This window comes from Bos javanicus, chromosome 4, assembly GCF_032452875.1.
Source record: "Bos javanicus breed banteng chromosome 4, ARS-OSU_banteng_1.0, whole genome shotgun sequence".
NCBI classification, from domain to species: domain Eukaryota; kingdom Metazoa; phylum Chordata; class Mammalia; order Artiodactyla; family Bovidae; genus Bos; species Bos javanicus.
In genome coordinates, this window is record NC_083871.1 from 73086121 (window position 1) to 73106259 (window position 20139).

A 20139-nucleotide genomic window follows, 5' to 3' on the forward strand; every position below is an offset into this window, starting at 1 on the left:
AATCTTAATTTTGTTATGTTAAAAAAACAGTGCTATATGTATACTACCTTTGGCTTTCAGTGTGACAGCATGATTTATCAAAGCATCACAGTATTTAAGGAAAGTGAGATAGTTTTTGAAATGCAAAAGTCTAAGTGCAGAAAGGTCATGGGACTTATATAAGCATATTCTCTTCAATTTTATATATGTGCAGAGGTCAGTGATTTCCCTCCTCTAGGATGGTTTTTCAATTAGAAATAAATGTTGGCATTTAGTGTGTTACATGATCATGCAGAGTACATGTTCAATTAATGCATAGCTATTTGAAGTTAATTTTGGGTTGTCTTCCTTTAAGGGAAGTAGCTTTTACATAGTTAATCTGCAAGTATTTGTTCTAGTGTCTCACTGTGTGCTTTGAGTTTGCTTAATTATCAGTGGTTTTATTGAAATGTGTGGGAATTCAAAATTTATGCCCAATGATTCAGTCATATAATTGAAAACTGACTCAGCTCTGTTTCTTTTCTTTTTTTTTCTTTTGCTTCCCAATCCATGTGGGAATGCGATGCTGTAATTTCTTGGAGAAATAAATCACCATAGTAAAGAAAACTCTGTCTTTTAACCTTTCCACAGGTTGTTGTTGTTCAGTCGCTCAGTTGTATCTGATTCTTTGCAACCCCATGGATGACTCTTTGTGACACCATACTTCAGCACGCCAGGCTTCCCTGTCCTTCACCATCTCCCAGAGCTTGCTCAAACTCATGTTCATCAAGTCGATGATACCATCCAACCATCTCATCCTCTGTCATCCTCTTCTCCTGATGCCTTCAGTCTTTCCCAGCATCAAGGTTTTCCCCAATGAGTCAGCTCTTTGCATCAGGTGGCCAAAGTATTGGAGCTTCAGCTTCAGCTTTAGTCCTTTCAGTAAATATTCAGAGTTGATTTCCTTTAGGATTGACTGGTTTGAAAACCACAGTTCAAAAGCATCAATTCTTCGGTGCTCAGCCTTCTTTATGGTCCAACTCTCACATCCACACATGACTACTGGAAAAACCATAGCTTTGACTATATGAACCTTTGTCAGCAAAGTAATGTCTCTGCATTTTAATATACTGTCTAGGTTTGTCATAGCTTTTCTTCCAAGGAGCAAGCATCTTTTAATTTCATGGCTGCAGTCACCATCTGTAGTGATTTTGGAGCCCAAGAAAATAAAGTCTGTCACTGTTTCCTTTGCTTCCCCATCTATTGGCCATGAAGTGATGGTACTGGATGCCATGATCTTAGTTTTTTGAATGTTGGGTTTTAAGCTAGCTCTTTTACTCTCCTCTTTCACCTTCATCAAGAAGCTCTTTAGTTCCTCTTTGCTTTCTGCCCTTAGAATGGTGTCATCTGCATATCTGAGGTTATTGATATTTCTCCCAGCAATCTTGATTTCAGTTTGTGCTTCATCCCAGGTAGGATGGTGATAAAAGATTTTAGTTTCAAATAATAAACAAAAGAACACAAACATAAAGGTAGCAGAAGAGTAACTGGCAAATGATTATAATAATTTCTTTAATCATGGCAATGGAAGTCAGAAAGTAAAACGGATTCTCACATTGTTAACCTTTTCCCCATGAATAAGTAAAAGGTAACTGTGTTAATTTTAAAGTTCTTCTCAGTCTTTAGGGCAAATGAGCAATAAAAGTTAGTTGAAAACTAAAGCAGTTATTTGAATTACTCTCAAAAATTCTTACTAGTTACATAATTTAAGCAAAGGCAGATATTTTAACTGAAATAGATAAAAATTCCTTTGCTTTGCTAATATGATTAATATTTATTTGTATCTGAATAGGTGTACTGATTTCTAAGGTTGTATTTTCTAATTCGGAGGAGCTCCCTTGTTTTTAGGGACAGTTGTAAATTAAATTCAGTGTCTTTTTTTTAATCCCTAAAACACATCTGCAGGCCATCCAGGTAACAAGCATCATCAACAATGCATTGCTGAGAGATGAAATTGGATTTTATAAGCTGCCTTGAAAACTATGACATGTTGAGTTACTTGCTTTAGTGGAAGCTCAGCTCACACACTATTGAGTCGAATGGATCTTTTTCTTGTCTGTTGGGTGAGAAACTCCTTTTCACTGAAACTATCCTTGGTATCCTCAGAATCACAAAGTTCAAGAGTTCTGTGTGTGGGAGGTGAAGAGCTCTTTGGTGTTAGGGGCTACAGGAAGTTCATCCATGTACTTCTCTGTTCTTTAGACCCATGTAGAGGGATTATGCTCCTACTCCTGGGGTTCTACTCAAACTGACACTTCCAGCCAAAAGCTTAGGTATGGACAAAGATATAAATGCAGAAGTTTCATAAAATATATATAAAAAAATATGTTGGTATACATTGGTTCCATAGCTCCAGGCACTATAGGAACACAAAGTGAAGTGAAGTGAAGTGAAGTGAAGTGAAGTGAAGTCGCTCAGTCGTGTCCGACTCTTTGTGACCCCATGGACTGTAGCCCACCAGGCTCCTCTGTCCATGGGATTCTCCAGGCAAGAGTACTGGAGTGGGTTGCCAGTTCCTTCTCCAGGGGATCTTCCCAACCGAGGGATCGAACCTGGGTCTCCCGCATTCCAGGCAGACGCTTTAACCTCTGAGCCACCAGGGAAGCCCATAGGAACACAGATAATACATAATTAATCAAAGAATGGCATTTTTTGAGGGGAAAAAAAAAAAAACTTTGTCTCTGAATTGAATAGTCCAGTCCTATAATCCTTAATTAAGAAGCCCTCTTGTCATCCCTTCTACATGGACATCTTTGATTTTTCTGCAAATAGGAAAATCCCATTTGTGTTCTCATTGGATGTCTCAGTGAATTTATGATACCCCGATTTTCTGGCAGGGAGCAAGAGAATGCATGCACTTTGGTTTTCCTCTTTTGAATCATTCCCTTTGGAAGTCTTGCTTAGAAGTTACTCACTATTAATTTCAGCTGTGGCCCCATGCGAGCCTACAGTATCCATTAGGATGCTTGCCTTTCATTCACAATGATGTGAACTCTTTCCCCCCTTTTGTGATTATATTTGCCTTTAAATATGCAAGTGTCAGCTCCTACATTTTCATAACTTCTGAATGGATATCAGAGAGAATACATGCCCAGCACATCTGTGACCCCAATTTATTGCTCATCCTCTGTTCTGTACTCATACTTTACAGATGAAAAAGAAAATAATGCTATGACTTGATAGCTCACTGCATTTAGGAATCTCAGATATATGGATGAGGTAAGGTCCTAAGGAAAAGTTGCATAAACTGGAGTCATAACAAAAAACACACTGCTGAGACTGTCTTTGAAAATGAGTAGTTTAGAATAAAGGGGCTGATTTTGCCATGGCAGCAAAATTGCAATAGGTCAGCTCCTGCAGCTTTGATTGCTTAGAACTTCAGAATTCCGATGTTATGAAAATGCAGGAGCTATCACGTGTGCATTTAAAAGACATACTTTAAAGGAAAAAAATCAGATCACTATTGAATCTCTCCTTGTACAAAATGTAATATTCTCTTATTTATTTATATTTCAAATCAGGCTTTCTATAACATGGGCACATAAGAAATTGAAAGGTATGGAAATTGCATAGTTTAATATTAGCACTTTTTAAGTTGCCAAGAATAGTAACAGTTTTTTATTAAATAGGACAGCTAAATATTACATTATATAATGCCATAACTCACATAATAAACCAATTTCAACTCAAGAAATTAGTTTTGCATAAGGCTGGCTATTAGTATCAGCTGCCAGGGGACTGACATGTTCATTATTTTTATTCTCCCTTGTTGAGGTTTTACTGTAGTGGGATTTCTGTACATGAATTCTTGAGAGATAGATAAAATAGTGAGAGGCTGAACATTTCTTTGAAAGATTTGAGGACTGCAAAGTTCCACTCTGACTTCAATAGAATGCTCAGAGAGGTTAGCAACATTTGGGAGAGTAGACACGATCGCTTCCTCACCTAGGCTAACTACTGAAAAACCAGGAACTTTCTCTGCTAAAAGATACTTTGAGAGATAAGTAAAAAACAAACAAGTAGACTGTTTATCTTTAATATTCCCCTGGAGAATGGCTGCTTTTTAAGAAATATTGTGTGCTCAGGAGAAGGGAATTACTCTATAGTAATCTGAGACTTGACTGAGTTCTACCTATTTTGCTCACTGTTTCATTTAAAATAAGCTTTTGATTTGCCATTTTCTTTTAAAAATAATGTTGATGTTACCATGGTAACCATGCTTTAGCAAACAAGCATGAGTGCTGCCCAAGAGTACTCAAAAATGACAGAGTGAAAAAGTAAAGCATAGTGAGACTACCCGTATTCCCCACTGTGGAACCTTGAAACAGCTAGCTGGTAGTGAAAAAACAGAAAAGATGGACAAATGGAGGGTGTAACCTTGAGTGGAGACAGGTGAAAGGAAAAGGATTGAAAAAAATGGTGCCTACAAATGGTTCTTTTCTTTGAAATAACCATGGCATTTTAAAAGTTAAACTGGAAAGTAACCAGAAAAACCTGTGCTCAGTGAGGTGGGCACAGGCAATTTAGAAAGCAATTCCAGTAGACCACCTAAAGAACTGGCTAGGTAGGGACTAGGGGAGGCTGAGGAGGAGAATCGCCCAGACTTTGGTGTGGATAACGTCGTTTGGACAGACATCTTTCGTAACTCAATTGTAAGCCCGTTTTCTAAAGGTATAGCGTGTGTGTGTGTGTGTATGTACATAGATATATGTAGGAATGATTCTCTAGTTGAATCTAAAATAAGCTTCAAAATCTGGTTGTGTTTGTCAGAGGATTAGTGGCACCTTTCCTCTCCAGCATACATTTGTATGTTAATTCAGAGGTGATTTAATCTTTTAAAAATTTGTAAGCCTTTTTTTTTTTTTTTTTTGGTAGTGCAAGAAACTCTTGAGAGAAGGCTACAGGGTAATAGAGCAGGACAGTGCACAGCCCTTAGCAGTCAGCCAGTTGCTGGAGCCGTTACTGTGCAACCCATTACCAGCAACGGTTACCAGACCACTAACATCCAGAGGGCTAGAGTGGCGATTAGAGGTCCGTTCTGCCATTGGTCAGCACCACAGTGGGTCCTTCCCCCAAGCAAACAACTGTCATTGAGTGACTATTAGTAGTTGTGCTCAGCCATTGGTTGGCTCTGCTGTGGGCTCCTCCCCCAAGTGAGCAACTGTCACTGAGCAACAGTTAGTGGCCGATTCAGCAAACGGTCGTCAGAATGGTGGTTGTCAGGTGGAGAATGAGGTAAAAAGTGGATCCTGGCCTTCTCCCTGGTGCCCTCCATCTCACCCGGCCTCGGCCAGCGGGTGAGTTAGGGGGTCTAGGAAACAGGCTGGGAGCTCTGTCCTTCCAGAGCCCTTGACAAGGTTGTGCACTGACCCTGTCCAGACCTTGAAGCAGCGGTGAACCTTTTCCCCCTCTCCTGCCTCTGCGACATGCTGGCAGTTACTGTCTGCCTGGGTCACAGTCTGCAGAACCTGGCCCCTGCTGTCCAGGTAGCCTGAGGAGCTTGAGGACCAGCTGGGTCCTGGGTGCCTGGCTTCCTCAGCCATGGCAGCTGGACAGAATCTGGGGACCTGGCCCTGAGGGAACCGTCAGCTGAGATCTGCCTCCTCTTAGCCAGGATCTGGACCTCGGAGAGGGAAAGTTGTGCCTGGTGACCCCACCCGTTCTTGTCACAACAGAGAATAGCATTTACTTGGTAGAGGTTTACAGGAACACAGTTACCTGCCCATGACCTGACCTCAAAGGCAAAGGATCTGACACCAAAAAGTGTGCAACAAATAATCACACCCCTCCCTCATCTTTCCTAGAAAAGGGCTTTGCTGAAAGCTTTTGGGGAGTTTGGAGTTTATAAGGCATGAACCATCCTTGGTTGGGCCCTGCAGTAAACCTTTCTCTGTTTCAGACTCTAATGTTTTCATATTGTTTGGCCTCAGCTGTGCTTTGGGCACACAGATTTGGGTTTTGGTAGCAATATTGCTTTAGCTTTGGTTTTTAATCACCTTTGTCCTGATGGCAGTTGCTCTTCAGCATTTTCTCTTTAGAATCCATCACTTGTTGGCAAAGTGGTGGCATTGTAATTCTGGATCGATCATGACACTTCCTTACTTAAAATGTTATAATGAATTCTGATTGCCTTTAGGATCAAACCCTACTTCGTCCTTCATGATAAGTAGCTGTCTACTCCTGACCTTGTTCATTGGTTGATTTCCTCTCGTCATCACTTGCCCTGTGCCATTAACAATCTTCTAGTTCGAGTCCAGCTGGTTTCATGCCTCACTTTCTCTGTGTGCCTAGAACCATGCCTTTTCCCCTCCCTCTCCAACCTAGTCTTCCCAGTCCAGCTAGCAGGAGGGGAGCCATTAAGAAAGGAAACTAGTTGGTTGGCTTCATAACTCTATTTGTCCTTTATTGAAATGGCAACTGGTCACAAAATCTTTGTTGACTTGTTTTCCAGATTGGTTTGTACAAAAGGGCATTATGCTCTTTCTCAATTTCATTAGGAATTTCAGTTCCCTTTATTACAGTACATTGAGATTTATTGGGAAGATTTTATTATTTTAGTAATGACAATATTATCTGCATGAAGTAGTGTAAAATACTAATATTTCTGAGAACAATCCACGTTTGGTTTTGCAATGTTTAAAAAATCTGGTCAAAATAGGAAATTCTGATCAAGTTTAACTAGCAACAGTGGCAGCAACACTCATCTCCATCTTGTGGTTCTAGCAGAAGCATCCAAAGTGAGCTAGTTGGAGACAGTATAATTGAGAAGGACCAGATTCTCTCAGAGTTATTTGGGGGATATATCATAAGAGTATACTATGGACAATATCCAAGTTCTCTTCTTTATGCATTTAGAGACAACTAGATGGAATCACTGACCAATCCTTGATGGCAGATCAGTGCTGTTGTTTTGAAAAGTTTAAATTAGATCCATTTTGACTCACTTCATGTTGATGTATGGCAGAAATCAACACAACATTATAAAGCAATTATCCTCTGATTTAAAATTAGAAGAATATACATATATTTGGGAGCCCAGCCTGGCACTCTGTGATGACCTAGAGTGGTGGGAGGGAATATGTATATATATACTGATTTGGGTTGTTGTACAGCAGAAACCAACAAAACATTGTAAAGCAATTACATTCTAATTAAAAAAGAATATAAATAAATTTGAATAAACCAACTGTAAATATAAAAAAATCAAAATCTTAATTAGAGACTTAGTCTGGAGAAATGAGGTGTTAAAATAAGAAGAACCTGTTGAAGTAGTTTCTGACCTTGGCTAAGTCTGCTTATCTTTCAAAATACTCTCCAGCTGACAGCAGTGCTTCTCAGACTTAGATGTACATCTGAATCACCTGGAGGACTTAAGTGGGTCTCATCCTCAGTTTCTGAATTAGTAGCTTTGGGGTGGGGCCTGAGGACGTGCATTTCTAACAGGGTCTCAGGTGATGCTGATGATCTAGGTCTGGGGCTAGACTTTGACAATCTCTGGACTACAGAATATAAAAGTGCCTGCCTTCTACAATACTTTATGAATGAGAGTATAATTATAAACATGCCATTTTCTCTTTGAGTTATAGTTACTTCTGTAAGATGTAGGCAAGAAATGGTTGCAACACACAATTTGAAAGGGGAACAAACATCTTCCGTTGGTCTCAACAAAATTATTTAATACATTTTCCCTCAAAGGAAAAAACACTCATAAGAGTAAAAGCAAGATAGAATTGTATCAGAAGTTCCCAACAAGACTTGAGTCTTGACTGCATATGTGAGGTAGTTTAAAAAACAAATGCTCATGTACTCATATCACTTTTTAATCCAATATCCTACTACTTCTTAATTGACTGATAAATGAGCAACAGTAGACTAAAGCAGTATCAAAATTATGGTTGACATTGCTGTGTGAGTTTCAAAATAGCTGACCATTACATTTAATAATTCGTAATAGAAAAGGAAGACTATTTTTCCTTGTTGGGGAAAATAAAAATATCATGGGAATTAAATATCCACAAATTCTTTTTATCCCTCTCAGTTATCCTCATGCAATAACACCAACGAGAATCAAACCTGTTTTCTTTTGCAATTCACTTTTTAATAATCAGACAAGTGATAATAGAATGAAAGATTAGTATTTTTTTTTCAAAAGTAATAGGTTCTGTTCAGAGATGAGTACACTTTCAACACGATGTTGTGCTCTTTCTGTTGCTTCTGTTTACAATTCTGTAAGATTATTTTTAATTTCCGTATGATGATGGTTTTTTTATCATGTTATCACACAAAGATTAAAGTATGTGATGGCAGGAACATCTACCAAATATTTTCAACCTTAAGGATAGGATGGATACTAAATCTTTTCAAGATAAGTCTCAGTTATCCAAAAAAATGCAATTAATCAGAGAAACTCATCCTTGAGATTTTGGTGTCACTTCATAGATGAAAATGAAATTAGTGGTCCCCTAGCAATTTTGAGTTATTTTCCAAATATCATGGTAGATTATGTTGAGATACCCAAAGCAGCTGTGTCCACAGAGTAATTTGACATAGATCAAATACATAAATGTAGTTTTATTAGCTTAGTATTCTAACCAACAGATAATTATATATATTCTAAATTCTGAAAAGATGTATCATTCTTATAGGAAGTGAGTTAAAAAGCAAAATAGTTACTTTTATTTTCTTTTGTAATATTTAGAATTTATATATAATATGGTCATATATAAATCAAACCAGTGGTCTCAAATAATAAAAGCAATAAAGTGAAGATATTCAGTAATATTGAAATCATTATCATAGTGAATGTTCTTAGATTTATAAAATTAACTGTCATCACTAGAGTTACGGAGTGAGATAGAGCACTGAAATTTTTGGAAATTATTTTAGTGAGGACAGTTCCTTCATTTTATTGCAAACATACAACTTAGAGAAGCATGATGAGAACATTTACTTCAGTTCAAAACATATGAGCTCTTAGCTTAGAATTTCAGACTTCCTGACTTATCCACAATATGTATTTAAGTGAATTGCTGTTAAGAACTCAACCTTTTGGAACTTCTCACCTCTCTTTCAATTTTGTTTTTAGACTCTTTTGTTGTTTATTTCTCATCATAATTATTTAATTTATAAATAATTTATATCCCTTCTTCTCCCAAGAAAGGATTTAAGGAGGCCACATTTAACTCAGAAACTACCACAAATATAGTGTCCTCTCTCTTCTCTCTTGGTGGCTGGAAGGTCACTTTCCTTGCCTGGGAATACAGTCCACCATAGCCTCCTCTGTCAGAAGCCCTCTTCCTCCCACTCTGCCTGGCTCACTTTGGGGCAGTGCTGGGCTGACTTTCCTTGTCTTAGTCATTAGAGACATGGGCCAGGTTCAGATTCTGTTTCTTCCACATATTAGCTTTATGGCCTGGGGCAAGATATGTAATCTCTGAACCCATATGCTATCTTTAAAACAGGGATAATAATTGCAGTTATCTTATAGCGATGTTCACAGGATTAAAATGGCAACCCACTCCAGTACTCTTGCCTGGAGAATCCCATGGAGGGAGGAGCCTGGTAGGCTACAGTCCATGGGGTCCCAAAGAGTCGGACACGACTGAGTGGGACATGACTGACTTTGATATATAGAAACTTAGAAAAATTCCTGGCAGGTAGCAAGCACTAACCATTGTTATTCTCAACTAGCCATAGTTGAGAACCTTTCTGATCTCAGCTAAGATGCTGTTTCTTCAAAGATTCTTCCCTGAGACAACACCTTAAGCCAGTGACATATGGCTATAAGAGCCTAGACTTTGCCTTATGATTCTTATCATCATTTCTATTGGTACTGAAGGCAATTAATCTGTTTCTCCTGTGAAGCTGTAAACTCCAGAAAGGCTGTAATATGTCTGCCTCAACACTCTATTTCTGACATTTGGGACAGGGCCCAGCACGTCACTCGGTTACTGTTGAATGAGTGAATCCAGGGAGCCTGTCTGTAAACATGCTAATTGAGATGAGATTACAAGTAATTATCTTGCTAGTTTTGCAAATTTTTATTTTCTAATTTTTACAATTAATGTGTTTTCTTTATGTAATAAAGTAAAATTCTGTTAGACCTCGTTTATTGTGCTATTGTGAAGTCACTGCAGTGAGGCAGCCTAAGGAGCCATAGGATGGAATTCATGTCACCAAACTTGGGTTTAGCTTCCCACCGCTCAAAAGACAGTACAGAGACAGATGTTGGCTAGAAAAAGGAAGGTTGCTTTATTCAGGAGGCCAGCAACCTGGGGAGAAGGCAGATTCGTGTCCCAAAACTCTGAAGATTTTGCTTGCTTGTGGAAGTTCTTAAAAGGAAAATGGTGAAGTATCTCAGTTAATCACTGAGGCAGGAGATCAGACTTATCATCTCCTACTGTGTACAGGCTTGTTGGCTCCTTGCGATCCTTCCTTACATGCTAACTTATTCACACCATCTTCTCATGATCTTCCTAAAGGGGGAGCTGGGGAAAACAGCCAGTCATCTATTAATTACTTATTCTTCATTTCAACTTCTTTAAGAAATGAATCAACAGATTAGGCAAGGAATTATGTAATCAAAAGATACGAAAAGTATGATTGGGCCAGAGGTTAGTTGAGTAGAGGGGCATCTGGTGTAAAGGTTAGTTAGAATAGAGTCGGACACGACTGAGCGACTTAACTTTCACTTTTCACTTTCATGCATTGGAGAAGGAAATGGCAACCCACTCCAGTGTTCTTGCCTGGAGAATCCCAGGGACAGGGGAGCCTGGTGGGCTGCCGTCTATGGTGTCGCACAGAGTCAGACACGACTGAAGCGACTTAGCAGCAGCAGCAGCTCTTTGAAAGTGACAAGATAAAGGATCTCCTGCAGAAAGCTGATTCCAGCGGAGAGCGGATACCTGCAGAGAGCTGGTTACAGTCACTTTTTTTTGGTAGTGGGGGACATTGGAGTGCATAGGTGGTTCTTAATTGGGGATGATTTTGTCTGCTAGAAGACGTATGGAAATGTTTGGAGACACTTTTTGGTTGTCTTGACTTGAGAAGTCGCTATCTGTGACTAGTGTAAAGAGGCTAGGGTTCTTCAAAACATCCTATGACCCACAGGACAGCTTCCTCTGCTAATGAAAACAATCCAGTTCCAAATGTTGATAGTGCCAAGTTTAAGAAACCTGACCAGATGGAGACATCTGCAAAAATTGAGTTCATGTAACTTTTAAGTTTGGTGAGCTGTTAAGTAATCAGTTCAGTTCAGTTGCTCAATTGTGTCCGACTCTTTGCGACCCCATGAATTGCAGCACGCCAGGCCTCCCTGTCCATCACCAACTCCCAGAGTTCACTCAGACTCAACGTCCATAGAGTCAGTGATGCCATCCAGCCATCTCATCCTCTGTCGTCCTCTTATCCTCTTGCCCCCAATCCCTCCCAGCATCAGAGTCTTTTCCAATGAGTCAACTCTTCTCATGAGGTGGCCAAAGTACTGGAGTTTCAGCTTTAGCATCATTCCTTCCAAAGAAATCCCAGGGCTGATCTCCTTCAGAATGGACTGGTTGGATCTCCTTGCAGTCCAAGGGACTCTCAAGAGTCTTCTCTAACACCACAGTTCAAAAGCATCAATTCTTCGGTGCTCAGCCTTCTTGACAGTCCAACTCTCACATCCATACATGACCACTGGAAAAACCATAGCCTTGACTAGACGGACCTTTGTTGGCAAAGCAATGTCTCTGCTTTTGAATATGCTATCTAGGTTGGTCATAACTTTCCTTCCAAGGAGTAAGTGTCTTTTAATTTCATGGCTGAAATCACCATCTGCGGTGATTTTGGAGCCCCCCAAAATAAAGTCTGACACTGTTTCCACTGTTTCCGCATCTATTTCCCATGAAGTGATGGGACTGGATGCCATGATCTTCGTTTTCTGAATGTTGAGCTTTAAGTCAACTTTTTCACTGTCAACTTTCACTTTCATCAAGAGGCTTTTTAGTTCCTCTTCACTTTCTGCCATAAGGGTGGTGTCATCTGCATATCTGAGGTTATTGATATTTCTCCCGGAAATCTTGACTCCAGCTTGTGTTTCTTCCAGTCCAGCGTTTCTCATGATGTACTCTGCATATAAGTTAAATAGAACATCAGAATTTTGAAAGTTAATAAAAATTGATTATGACTTTAAAAAATAAATACTGGTTTATATTTGCTTTCTGGTATGATTTTGCACAGTTTATTGTGATCCACACAGTCAAAGGCTTTGGCATAGTCAATAAAGCATAACTAGATGTTGCTCTGGAACTCTCTTGCTTTTTCGATGATCCAGTGGATGTTGGCAATTTGATCTCTGGTTCCTCTGCCTTTTCTGAATCCAGCTTGAACATCTGGAAGTTCACGGTTCACATATTCTCCAAGCCTGGCTTGGAGAATTTTGAGCATTACTTTACTAGCATGTGAGATGAGTTCAATTGTACGGTAGTTTGAGCATTCTTTAGCATTGCCTTTCTTTGGATTGGAATGAAGACTGACCTTTTCCAGTCCTGTAGCCACTGCTGAGTTTTCCAAATTTGCTGGCATATTGAGTGCAACACTTTAACAGCATCATCTTTTAGGATTTGAAATAGCTCCACTGGAATTCCATCACCTCTACTAGCTTTGTTCGTAGTGAACTTGACTTCACATTTCAGGATGTCTGGCTCTAGGTGAGTGATCACACCATCATGATTATCTGGGTCTTGAAGACCATTTTTGTACAGTTCTTCTGTGTATTCTTGCCACCTCTTCTTAATATCATCTGCTTCTGTTAGGTCCATATCATTTCTGTCCTTTATTGAGTCCATCTTTGGGCTCAATAAAATGAAATGTTTCCCTTGGTATCTCTAATTTTCTTGAAGAGATCTCTAGTCTTTCCCACTGTATTGTTTACCTCTATTTCTTTGCACTGAATGCTGAGGAAGGCCTTCTTATCTCTCCTTGCTATCCTTTGGAACTCTGCATTCAAATGGGTATATCTTTCCTTTTCTCGCCTGTTTTTCAATTCTCTTCTTTTCACAGCTATTTGTAAGGCCTCCTCAGACAGCCACTTTGCTTTTTTCCATTTCTTTTTCTTGGGGATGGTTTTGATCCCTGTCTCCTGTACAATGTCACAAACCTCTGTCCATAGTTCATCAGGTACTCTGTCTATCAGATCTAGTCCCTTAAATCTATTTCTCACTTTCACTGTATAATCATAATGGATTTGATTTAGGTCATACCTGAATGGTCTAGTGGTTTTCCCCACTTTCTTCAATTTCAGTCTGAATTTGGCAATAAGCAGTTCATGATCTGAGCCACAGTCAAGCTCCCGGTCTTGTTTTTGCTGACTGTGTAGAGCTTCTCCATCTTTGGCTGCAAAGAATATAATCAATCTGATTTCAGTCTTGGCCATCTGGTGATGTCTATGTATCAAGTCTTCTCTTGTGTTGTTGAAACAGGGTGTTTGCTATGACCAGTGCCTTCTCTTGGCAAAAGTCTGTTAGCCTTTACCCTGCTCCATTCTGTACTCCAAGGCCAAATTTGCCTGTTACTCCAGGTGTTTCTTGACTTCCTACTTTTGCCTTCCAGTCCCCTATAATGAAAAGGACATCTTTTTTGGGTGTTTTAAAAGGTCTTGTAGGTCTTCATAGAACTGTTCTATTTCACCTTTTTCAGCATTACTGGTTGGGGCATAGACTTGGATTACTGTGATATTGAATGGTTTGCCTTGGAAATGAACAGAGATCATTGTCATTTTTGAGATTGCATCCAAGTACTGCATTTTGGACTCTTTTGTTGACTATGATGGCTACTCCATTTCTTCTAAGGGATTCCTGCCCACAGTAGTAGATATAATGGTCATCTGGGTTAAATTTACCCATTCCAGTCCATTTTAGTTTGCTGATTCCTAGAATGTTGACGTTTACTCTTGCCAACTCCTGTTTGACCACTTCCTCTTTAACCATCTCCTGTTTGACCAGTTGGGTATACCAGACCACCTAACCTGCCTCTTAAGAAACCTGTATGCAGGTCAGGAAGCAACAGTTAGAACTGGACATAGGACAACAGATTTGTTCCAAATAGGAAAAGGAGTACATCAAGGCTGTATATTGTCACCCTCCTTATTTAACTTATATGCAGAGTACATCATGAGAAATGGTGGGCTGGAAGAAGCACAAGTTGGAATAAAGAATGCCGAGAGACATATCAGTAACCTCAGATATGCAGATGACACCACCCTTATGGCAGAAAGTGAAGAAGAACTAAAGAGCCTCTTGATGAAAGTGAAAGAGAAGAGTGAAAAGTTTGGCTTAAAGCTCAACATTCAGAAAACTAAGATCATGGCATCCAGTTCCATCACTTCATGGCAAATAGATGGGAAAACAGTGGAAACAGTGGCTGACTTTATTTTTGGGGGGCTCCAAAATCACTGCAGATGGTGACTGCTGGCCTGAAATTAAAAGGTACTCTTTGGAAGGAAAGTTATACCAACCTAGACAGCATATTAAAACACAGAGACATTACTTTGTCAACAAAGATCTGTCTTGTCAAGGCTATGGTTTTTCCAGTAGTCATGTATAGATGTGAGAGTTGGACTGTGAAGAAAGCTGAGCACAGAAGAATTTATGCTTTTGAACTGTGGTGTTGGAGAAGACTCTTGAGAGTCCCTTGGACTGCAAGTAGATCCAACCAGTCCATCCTAAAGGAGATCAGTCCTGGGTGTTCATTAGAAGGACTGATGTTGAAGCTGAAACTCCAGTACTTTGGCTACCTGATGCAAAGCGCTGACTCATTTGAAAAGACCCTGATGCAGGGAAAGATTGAGGGCAGGAGGAGAAGGGGACAACAGAGGATGAGATGGTTGGATGGCATTACCGACTCAATGGACATGAATTTGGGTAAACTCCGGGAGTTGGTGGTGGACAGGGAGGCCTGGTGTGCTGTGATTCATGGGATCACAAATAGTTGGACATGACTCAGTGACTGAACTGACTGACTGTGGTATGATTTATTGGTAATTAAGTAGAAGTTAGTATTTAGTGTATTCACCAACATTTACTGTGTCAGTAGAGAACTTTGTAGTGTGTTATATAGGTTTTCCCTTTACATCTAGTTGAAGTGATTTGAAAAATGTCAACTGACTGCTTGTTTACACACTTCTAAATGGCCAATTTGACAGAATTCTTTTTAAGAGAGCAGTTTATTGAGCCAATTTACCTAAATCTGTTGGGCAGAGCATACAAATAACCATATTGCTTACAGATTTTTTTTTTAATAGCTCTGGACCAATAAAACAGAAAGAAGGTAGGCCTCTTTAATGTTTTTAGAGCTTGATCTGTTTGATTTTTTGTTTAACATCTGGGAGAATATGAGCCAGGACAGGGTAGTTTTTGGCACAGTAACAACATCTCAGTGATTTAAATCCAACCAAGGTTTATTTCTTCGTTAGAGTCCACTGTGCATCTGTATGACTCTCTCAGATAATTGTCTCTGTGTGACAACTCAGGCTTCCAGAGTGAAGAAGATTCCACCGTCTTGGAACATATGGCTTTATTAGTCATGTGGAAAGAGAGAACATAGGAAATTGTGTGTTTAATCTTTACTACTTTCACCTGGAATGGACATTGGTGACTTCCAATCATTTTATTGACCTAGGAAATTATACTGGTATATTTAGGCACTTGGGGAATTTTTAATCCTCCCATATTGCATTGGAGAAGCAGGAATATTCCTGAATGTGAGAAGAAGCTATCCTAATTAGCTTTTCATATTTGTTTACCTTTATATGTGGTTATTTAGAAGGTGTTGATTATTAGAAAGGTGATTAGGAAGGTATTTGCTAAGTGCACAGACACCATATCTCACACCACATTATCCTACTTCCACTATGCTTACTTGGGGTCAGTATTTATATTTTATTTATATCTCACTATATTTATATTTCACTTAATGTATTTGTAATTTGCCTCTAAATGTTTGGGCTTCTAAGAGTTTGTATCGGATGCTATAGTCCCTGGTTTCTCAAATGGGCTGACACATTTGACAGGGTTTTGGATGCTAAAGGATAAAAATGGTAACCTTTGTATCTTCAGTTCAGTTCAGTCACTCAGTTGTGTCCAACTTTTGTGACCCCATGAATTGCAGCATGCCAGGCCTCCCTGTCCATCACCAACTCCTGGAGTTCACTCAAACTCATGTCCATCGAGTTGGTGATGCCATCCAACCATCTCATCCTCTGTCATCCCCTTGTCCTCCTGCCCCCAATCCCTCCCAGCATCAGAGTCTTTTCCAATGAGTCAACTCTTCTCATGAGGTGACCAAAGTATTGGAGTTTCAGCTTTAGCATCAGTCCTTCCAAAGAACACCCAGGACTGATCTCCTTCAGATTGGACTGGTTGGATCTCCTTGCAGTCCAAGGGACTCTCAAGAGTCTTCTCCAACACCACAGTTCAAAAGCATCAATTCTTCAGCACTCAGCTTTCTTGACAGTCCAACTCTCACATCCATACATGACTACTGAAAAACCATAGCCTTGACTACATGGACTTTTGTTGGCAAAGTATTATCTCTGCTTTTGAATATGCTATCTAGGTTGGTCATAACTTTCCTTCCAAGGAGCAAGTGTCTTTTAATTTCATGGCTGAAATCACCATCTGCAGTGATTTTGGAGGTCCCAAAAATAAAGTCTGACACTGTTTCTACCGTTTCCCCATCTATTTCCCATGAACTGATGGGACCAGATGCCATGCTCTTAGTTTTCTGAATGTTGAGCTTTAAGCCAACTTTTTCACTCTCCTCTTTCACTTTCATCAAGAGGCTTTTGAGTTCCTCTTCACTTTGTGCCATAAGGATGGTGTCATCTGCATATCTGAGGTTATTGATATTTCTCCCAGCAATGTTGATTCCAGCTTGTGCTTCTTCCAGCCCAGCATTTCTCATGATGTACTCTGTACAGAAGTTAAATAAGCAGGGTGACAATATACAGCCTTGACGTACTCCTTTTCCTATTTGGAACCAGGCTGTTCTATGTCCAGTTCTAACTGTTGCTTCCTGACCTGCATATAGGTTTCTCAAGAGGCAGGTCAGGTGGTCTGGTATTTCCATCTCTTTCAGAATTTTCCACAGTTTATTGTATAATGGTAAATAATCACAACATTATTTTTGTGGTGAAACAAAAACAAACATATGTCAGAATACCAAAAAATGTTGAATTTTTAAGATAAAATGTAAGACCTCAATGAAGTTTTATGCTCAAGCAGGTTGCTTTTAGCTGTGTCTCAGAGGAACATATGTACTTTCCTCTGCGACCAAGGTGACTTCACTAGATAGGGCTAAGAAACACTAGTTTGTGTACCTATCTTGTTACCCTTGATTTGGATATTTCCTTAGTTGTCTTCATTTTAGTGCAAATGATCATATCATGTTTTTGAAAATGGAGCTCCTTTAGGAACCCATTGTTACATTTGTCGTGAAAACAAGGTTTTCTTTTGCAAAGAGGAATTTAGAATGTCTGTTCTATGTCTTATGAGTAGTTGGATAGGAGAAATTGGATAATAAAATTGAGAATTGAGTTTGTTATTCTAGACCACCTTATGGAACTGTGAGAAGATACTGAACTGTACCCACTCTTGCCCATTTTACCATGTGATTCTGTTTATGGTCCATATTACCTATAACTATTTGAGTCTGCATTGATTCATTCATCAGACAACTTGTGAGTATCTACTGTGTGTGGATGGTATTGTGCCAGGTGCTGAGGATTAGGACCAGATGAAGAAGTCAGTTCCTATCTTCAGAGACATTGTGTCTAGGACATGATGGCTATAGGGATTGTGGAAATTTCTCATTCACTGTGCATATATTTATTGAGCACTGTTATCTGCAGACACTCAGCCATACTACAGTGAATAAGAAGTGGTAGAGAGTACTGTATAAAAGCCAGATAACCTGGAATGAGATTACACTTTGGGGCTTCATGGAAGCTCTTAAACCACCTTATGCCCCAGTTTCCTCAGATGTAAACAGGAGTAATGCAAAATTTATTGAGTTATAGAATTATTAGGAAGATCCTATGAGTTAGTATGTATAAATCACCATATATCCTTTAGCTCTTACTATTGTTTCTCACATTTTTCCCCTTCATGCTTTAGTCCCTCTTCAAATCTATATTCTTTCTCATTACTCCCTTTCTCTTAGACCAAGCAGTCCCAGTAATGAATCATGAATTTGAATATTGCTATTTCTCAGTACTGTGTTTAAATATTGCCTGTTAAAACACCGTGAAAAAATATAACTCTGAAATAAACTGTCTGCTTTTTCAATAACCCTTTCTTTTGCTTGTTTCTTTGGAATCATGAAAAAAGCCATTGCAAATAACATTCTTCAAAAGACTTAACCAGGTAAGATGTTTGATCCAAGGGCAAGACAGGCCCAATCAGAAGTTGTGTTTTGCAGGAGCCTCTTCCACTTTGCCAGATGCTGAAGTCTGAAATGTTTGCTGTCCGCCTCCATTACCAGGGCCATTTGCTTGTTCCCTGAGCATATGTGGGCATTCATAGGGGCACACAATTGTCAAAAACCTGCGGGGCTACGTTGGCAGCAGAGAAGCTAATACCAGCTACTTAATAATTTTATTCCGCTTTATGAAATGCTTCACCAGTGTGATTTAACTTTGCAAAGGAATAGGTGTAGAGAGAACTCAGTAGAGACCAATTCTTTGGCAGTATTTTTATTTTATAGTAACCATACATATAAATTTCCCATTTTTGTAGTAATATGGTTTTAACGAATGCCATTTTGGTGGTTTTCAGATTAGAATTAACATTCACAAGTGAACAGAAAATGTTAAAGTATTATTAGTCTCCTGAGAATTTTGCTTCTGGCAATGCAGTTTTAGAGATTTCATCTTGGTTTAGGTGTAGCAAAATACCACCATTTCTGCTTGTTAGAAGGAAACTCGCCAAAGTTTCTGTCTACTTCAGTCTAGGGTTTGATTTTTCAAAGCAGAAAAAAATGATTTTCCTGGACCCTGAATATAACCTGAAGTCAAAAATCAATTGAAAAGCCAGCAAAAATTGGTCATGAGTGCTGTTAGAAACCTTTATTGGTAACAGTTTTCTGGACATTACTAACACATTTCTTAATTAACTGCTGAGGTTGTTAATATGGTTTGTGTAATTTTAGAAATTATTTGTTTACCTGTTGTTTATGTCTTGCTTCACTTAACAAAGAGTGTAAGTTGACAAACCCTATTTTGTGCTAATGACAACTTGGCTCTGAGTCATTACAAGAAAAGTGGGTTTGAGAGTAGTGTTTAATTTCTTGCCTTTGCTGCCTGTCTTTTCTCTGAAATATATAGCCCTTCTTTCTCAATGACATGATTAGATAAACATGTGTGTATTATACCAGATTTTGGTTATATAGTAGTCAATACAGGGGTGTGAAACTTAACTTTCCTTAGTGTAACTTCATTTATACACACACATCTGTTTTTATGTGTAAAATTTATTTTAAGAAATCTAGGTTTTCATCTTGCATACTTTAATGCAAAGTATAACATTCCAAATCCTAAAGGTGGTGTTGTAGGAAAGGGAGACCCCTTCCAGAATCCAAGACTGGGCTCTTAAATAACACTCAGAAATTAATTGTCCAAGGAGATACAAGTGTTGACCCATGTGCCTTTATTGGGAAGGGACACCTGGGCAGAGAACTGCTCTGCCACATGGCTCACAGTCTTGGGTTTTATAGTAAACGGGTTAATTTCTGGGTTGTCTCTGGCCAAACATTCTGACTCAGGATCCTTCCCTGTGGCATGTGCATTGCTCAGCAAAGATGGATTCCAGTGAGAAGGATCCTGGAAGGTTAGTAGGATATACGGGCTGGCGTTTCCTCTCTCCTTTTGACTTTTCCCAAATTCTTTGGTTGGTGCTAGCTTTTTATTCTTTACCAGGACCTATTGTTTTTAAGATAACTCATGCATTGAAGAACAAGATGGCAGGGGAGTAGGTGGACATGGAGTATATCTCTCTCCATGGATACATCAGGAATACACCTTCAGACACAGAAGTGCATTCAGAACACCAGCTGAGAGCAGACAGGAGTACCTGACCAGTTGGAAAAGAA

At 39.2% G+C, this 20139-nt stretch overlaps 1 long non-coding RNA gene across 6 annotated transcripts in view; it reads left to right on the forward strand.

The window, feature by feature from the left end:
- Window positions 1–1586: 1586 nt before the first annotated feature.
- LOC133246262 (uncharacterized) overlaps window positions 1587–20139 on the forward strand; it is a 508266-nt gene continuing 489713 nt past the window's right edge. For all 6 annotated transcript variants that reach the window (XR_009735984.1, XR_009735987.1, XR_009735983.1 and 3 more), the window contains exons 1-2: window positions 1587–4840; window positions 4913–5315. This is a non-coding gene — a long non-coding RNA (uncharacterized LOC133246262). The remainder of the gene's footprint in view (window positions 4841–4912; window positions 5316–20139) is intronic.